This window comes from Cryptomeria japonica, chromosome 11 (assembly GCF_030272615.1).
Source record: "Cryptomeria japonica chromosome 11, Sugi_1.0, whole genome shotgun sequence".
Lineage (NCBI taxonomy): Eukaryota > Viridiplantae > Streptophyta > Pinopsida > Cupressales > Cupressaceae > Cryptomeria > Cryptomeria japonica.
The window spans coordinates 239,596,753-239,603,201 of record NC_081415.1 but is presented as its reverse complement, the minus strand read 5'-3'; positions in this window follow the sequence as shown (position 1 = coordinate 239,603,201).

Below are 6,449 nucleotides of genomic sequence, written 5' to 3'. Positions count from 1 at the left end.
GTTGGCAAGTTCCTTTGGAGAAAAGATTAAAAGACATGTTTCCACATTCCTAGTGAAAGGACATGTCTCCCTCAAAGCTCATCATATTTTTTTAGATCTCAACACAAGGACCAAGTAAACTATATCAACTCCTTTCCAATTCCACCCATTCTAATCATAATTGGTCTCTCTTTTAGTCTAAAACTACATAACTCAAGGTAGAACAATTAAGCATATCCCTAATAATATCATGGCATCATCCTAATAGTTATCAAAATACTACCCTCAAAATCATATTATGGACTTAAGAATGATTTCATTTGAACTCACCATCCTCTTTATATTTTTTTTAGATTAACCCAACACTTGATCAACTTCAAAATCTTGATTAACTGCAGTTAATCTTTACATATCCAAAATTTGTCTTATATGAATTCTTATAGAACCTTGAAATACTAGGACATGCTTGAAAACAATTCACAAAACTTCACTTATATATGCAATCAATATCATTAATTATACTCATCAATTCTCTAACAATGTTATATAATGTTGAAGGCTAATTGTGTACCAAAACCTTCACCACCTTATCCAATCTCACAATTTATCCTCCAATGCAAAAGCATTTAAAATCTTTATTATCAAAGTTTTGTAGTAAAGAAGGGATGCACTTCAATGGTGCATTGACACTTGTCTAAGTGAGCCAAATGGAGAGACAAAAATATTGACCTAAATAAATTCACAAAACTTCACTTACATGTACAATCAATATCATTAATTATACTCATCAATTCTATACTCGTCAATTCTCCACCAATGTTGTAGACTCCTCTTTTGAAGGCCAAATGTGTATCAAAACCTTCACCATATTATCCAATCTCACAATTTACCCTCTAATGCAAATGAATTTAAAATCTTTATTATCAAATTTTTCGTAGTGAAGAAGGGATGAATTTCAATGGTGCATCGACACTTGTCTAAGTGAGCCAAATGGAGAGACAAAACATATTGACCTACCTACACATCATGGAGGATATTGTTAGGATCTTCTTTATTGAATCCAATAAGACCTCTGTTATATTTGTAGGTCTGAATTTTGCCATAGATGTACCAGATGTTTGTCCAACTGCCTTCACAATAGCCATGCTACCAATGGTGGTAATCACCTTTCTTGATTCAACCTTTGGTAGGTCAGTCTCTGTTTTCATTTCTACAAATAAAGGTTTAGTCTTTTCAGTTTGGGTCGGTGACACTGTCTCTGTCTGAACCTGTGCTTCAACCTGTATCGATTTCAGTTTCTCTATCTGTGTCTCAAAAGGTTTCTTTGAGATTTCAACTGTCGATTTCTCAGATGTAGTCTCAGTTTGTACCTTTTTACTTTCCTTAGCCAGTTCTTCTGATGGTTTTTCAGATGTATCTACCGATTTCTCAGTGGTATCCACTGTCGGTTGCTCTGTAGGTGTAGTTTTTCAATGCTTATCTCAACTTTTGCAGTCAGTGACTCAATAGTCACATCTATCCTCTTGTCCTCAGTGGTTTCTCTATCCACCACAACATTTACTTCTTGAGTATCAATATTTATAGTATAAAAAAATTCAGACTTGGGATCTGTATCCTCTAATGGAGTCTCTATACTCTCTATGGCCGGTTGACTATCAGTAGTATCTACCAGTGGAGTATCTAAAGGAGGTGGGGGTACATTATCAGTTATTTTAAGGCTTGGAGGACCACCTACCTTACCTTTCCCCTTATCCCTGTCCTTTTGATCTACTTTAATAGTCTTTGGTCTGAGTAGTTCTTCTTGTTTTCCTTTTTCCACAAAGAATATATCCCATGCATTAGTTGTTTCTTCAGAGACTTCTTTTACTCTTCCTGCCATTAGTGCTACATGTTGGTGAGCAGTAGAGAATACTATCTGGTTTGCTTCACTGATAAGTTTATCTATTTCATCAGTTGAGTTGACTAGATGTACTGCAAGTAGTTTTTCAATCTTAATTTTCTTGTCCAGCTCAACGATTTCTAGCCTTCTAGCTTCTAATCTCTTATATAGATCATTTGGTATTTCATCGACAAGTTCCATCAAAAATTTCTTATAAATATCTAAGTGTAAGATTACACTGTTCTCTATGCTTTCCTTATCATCGGCTGATAGTGTATTGTATATTTTGTTGATGTTCTTCAGCTTACCATCCTCTATGATTTCACTCAAGAGTTTATCCAATGGAGCAATATTCTGTTTTACCTTCTTTATCTTAGGAGTCATTTTCTTTACCAAAGGCCTAACTGATTGTTGTTTTTGTCTTGTTCTCTTTGGTGAAGGTGAGGGTACCAGTGAGGGTTTTCTTTTCCTTTCTACCCTTTTAAATATTGTCGGTATGTCACTCTCAGAAGAATTTCCAACGGGTGAAAGATGAGTTTTCGGTTGAAGTGTTTTCAACTCACTTTCACTATACCAGTTTGCTTCAAAACATCTTCCTTAATTGCTTTATCCTATCGGGTTCCTTTTCTTAATGTTTCCTCAACCTTCTTAACCCTTTTCCTAGATTGAATTCCACTTTCTATTGTTTCAGCATTTCCAAAAACTTCCTCAGTAGGTTCTTTGGGTGCTTCAAGGAGGGCTTTTGCATAAGTTTCAATAATGTTTTTGATTAAGTAAAAATGGGTTTTAAGGGACCCAAAACCCGATTACATTCAAAAGATAGCCAAGAAGGAAACAAAACAAGACAGCTACAAAAGACCAGCAAAAAAACCAGCAGCAAAGAAAGGGACAGCAAGAGGCCAGCAAGAAATTGGCCCCAAGCCCAACATTACAAGTTAATTAAAAACTCTTAATAGATTCCTCAGCATTCTGAACCAAGAGCATCATCACCTTGGCCGCTTCCCTCAGGTCATTTTTTTCCTGTCCCAGCTGGCTCTCTTTCATTTTGGTGTCCTTCCCAGTAGTGGTCTGCCTAGTTCTACGTCTAGGATTCTGGTGGGTGGGGCTGGAGGTTGGACCGTCTTCTATAATTACTAGGTTCTTATCCTGATTTTTCCTTTCCAAATGATCCACCAAAGTGTTCATGTTCTGGGAAGAAACTTTAAGGACCTGGAGGCTATGGATCATGAAGCTTTTCAGAGCCTTCTCATTGCGGGCGATCTGAGTGTTGATGTTTTCTTTGTCCTATTCCACCTGCTCTTTCAAAGTTCTAATAACATCCTCCAAGTGTTTTAGGTCCCCTTTGATCAGATCTTTCTCTAGCTAATCCTCCATCTCCATTTTCCTCCTCAACTTCACTGTTTTCCATATCATCATTCTGTTTCCCAGAGTTAGAATCCTTAATCAATCTATTAATCTTATTTTCTAGCTCCCTTTGCTTACCTTGCATACTGGTAATGTTTTCGACAACCCATTTCTAGAAATTGAAGGATTCCAAAGTGCACTTACGGGCGGTGTTCAAGATAGTTTTCATAGAGTCCTTGCCCTGTTCAGTCTCCTCAGAGTTAGCGTTGTCATAGTCCTTAGAATTCAAAGCAGCATTCTCACTTTCCAAGCCATTAGGGTTAGAGTGAGGATTTTTAGAGTTGCCCCCTTCCTCCCCTTCACCATTGTTCTCATCCTTATTTTGCTCCATTTCAGTATCAATTTCCTTATCCTTTTCCTCTTCCTCATCACAGTGCACCTCCTTTTCCTCATGCTTTGTTTCGGCTTTCCTTTTTTTGTGGGTAGGGGTATTGGGTTGATCCCCATCCGAGTCAGAGTCTTTGCAGCTCTCAGAGATATGAGCGTTAGTGATCAAGGGGTCATCTTTGGTTGCCCTGGCCCTGTCCTTTAGATGTTCATATATTAGCAGTATAAGCCCCTAGTGGGCTAAAGGGTAAGAGTTAGGCTATTTAGCGTGGTCTGCAAGACTCTCATTTAGAGAGGATGCTAAATAGAAAGGCAGGGAAATTTTAGTCCCATGACGGAAATTGTTCAAAATAGCGAAGTGATAGTTATAGATTTTTGTAAATCTTCCATCCACAGTCAAATACTCCATTAAAACCCTTAGAACTTTTTGCTAGAAGGGCTTTACCTGCTGGGGAGTGTAGTAGGAGATGTTGTCCTTCTTCACAAGCTTTCCCTTCTCATCCTCTGACTTGGGGAATTTTTTGAAAGTTTCAACTACATACTTCCGATCCTTGTAGAATTTAGTACCCTCCGCCTAAAGACCTGTGACCTCTGCAACCAGTTTTTCATCAATTTGCCAAATCTCCCCAAACAACGTGACTTTGTTGTTACTCCAGCTTCTAGCAAAACCATAAGACATAGAATTTTTGCTTCCGTGAAGCTTTTCCATATAGTCAATAAAGCCGTACCTAAGGAGCCTTCTCCAAACCTTTCGTTCACTCTTCCAATTTTCACATCCTGGAGGCTCGTTCCTATTTAGGTTGCCACCCATTCTGAGCTCCAAGTAGAGATACCCACTGCTACAATTCACAGTCCGCAGATGAAACCCTGAAAACTTGTTATTTCTGGAATTCTAGTGTAGAGACTCTTTCGTTGTTTTGAAATTAGTGCTTATGGCCGCACAAACCCAGCAATTATTACTATAATCTTTCGCACACATATGATCTTGGAAATAATGCCAAAAAACACTCATTAGCTGACAGTTAATCCACCCCCAAAATCTATCTTTGGAATTCATTCCCCAAGAAGTAATCATGAGATTAACTTGACCCATTGATACGATCAAAGTATAATCGCTCTTTAACCTCCCTTTTAATGTGAGTTTCTCCAATGTATTTGACATCCTTCTCCAAATTGACCCCTTCATTGGCTAGGATATCCGCAACCTTATTGCCTTCTCTAAAGGTATGAATTATGCTAATACTAACATAGTTATTTAACAAATATTTAGCACTTTTAACTAAGTTAGTAATATTCCAAGAGACAGAGCTTGTACGTTTGAGGGCTTGTATGATGTTTAAAGAGTCCCCTTCGAGCCAAATTTTTTTGAATTTGAATTCCTGAGCTAGCTGGAGGCTCTTTAGCATTGCCAGAGCTTCAGCCACATGGTTATTTTAAACCCCAAAAGGAGAAGCAAAAGCAGCAATGCAAATTCCTTGAGCATTTCTAATAACTCCTCCACCACCAGCCTTCCCAGGGTTCCCCTTAGCGGCCCCATCAAAATTTACCTTTATCCAGTCATAATCAGGAAAATGCCAGACAATATTATCTCTCCTATTCTTATTGTCCAAGTTGTAGACCTTATGTATTAGGTTCCATTCAGTGAGGATGTCTCTTTCCATATCATTCATATCAGTAACAAACCATTGTTGATTGTTCTTGTGAGGAATATTGATGTTCTCCTTTATAGACCTGCAAATTTTTTCAAAGACCACTTGAGTATTACACTTAGCTTCCCTAAATATCCTATTATTTCTTTCTTTCCAAATGCCCCAGCAAATCATGGGGAGGGTCAAAAACCAAAGGTTCTTGACAAGTTGGCATTTGGTTGGAAAATTCCATTGCCAGATAATATCCTTGATACTCTTGTTCATAACCCAATTAACTTTCCATTTTTCCCACATTTTGCACCAAATATCCCAGGTAAAAGAGCAGTGAAAAAAGAGATGATCAACTGATTCTCCCTCCTTCTGGTATAGCTCACATCTATTAGGGAATTTGAAACCTCTTCGAATTAAATTGTCAAGAGTAAGGGTACTATTACAAGAAGCAAGCCAAAAGAAAATGCTGACTTTAGGGATCAAAATGTTGTTCCAAACTTTACTCCAAATGGGATTACTGGTTTGAGAAAAGGTGTTTTTGTAGGCTGAGGCAACTGTAAATTCACCTTTAGGATCACTTTTCCAGAGGAACACATCATCATAGTCTTTGTTAGGGGAAAAGGACAGCAACTCCTTCTGGAGTAAGGAAAATCCAAAATGAATATCATCAAGCCTAACCCACTTGTTCTCCTTCCAGTAGTCACACACCATAAGCCCAAACCTCCTTTTACATTCCTCAATAATTTGACTGTTGCCTTGATCATAAAGAACTTCATTCTTCATCCAAGGGTCTTCCCAAAACCTTATTTTGTCACCTTTTCCAAGGACCCATCCAGCCCCAGCTTTGGCCACTTTTATGGATTTAGTAATGCTATTCCAGATGAAGGATCCAACAGGGATGTCTTCAGAATTAAGGATCCCTTGGATAGGCTGATTCTGAATGTATTTGTCAAACCATATTTGATTCCAATCTTTCTTAGTATCATAGGCTCTCCATAATTGTTTAGCAAGAAGAGCTTTGTTTTAGGTTTTTAGAGCTTTAATCCCCAACCCCCCTTTGTTCTTTGGTCTACCAACTTTGTCCCAAGCAACCAAGGATATTCTCTTTTTTTCTTCCACTCCTGACCATAAAAATCTCTTCTGGATTCTTTCCATTGCTTCAACAAATTTAGCTGGGATGCCAAATAGGCTAAGGGCATAAACAGGGAGGTTTTGAAGAG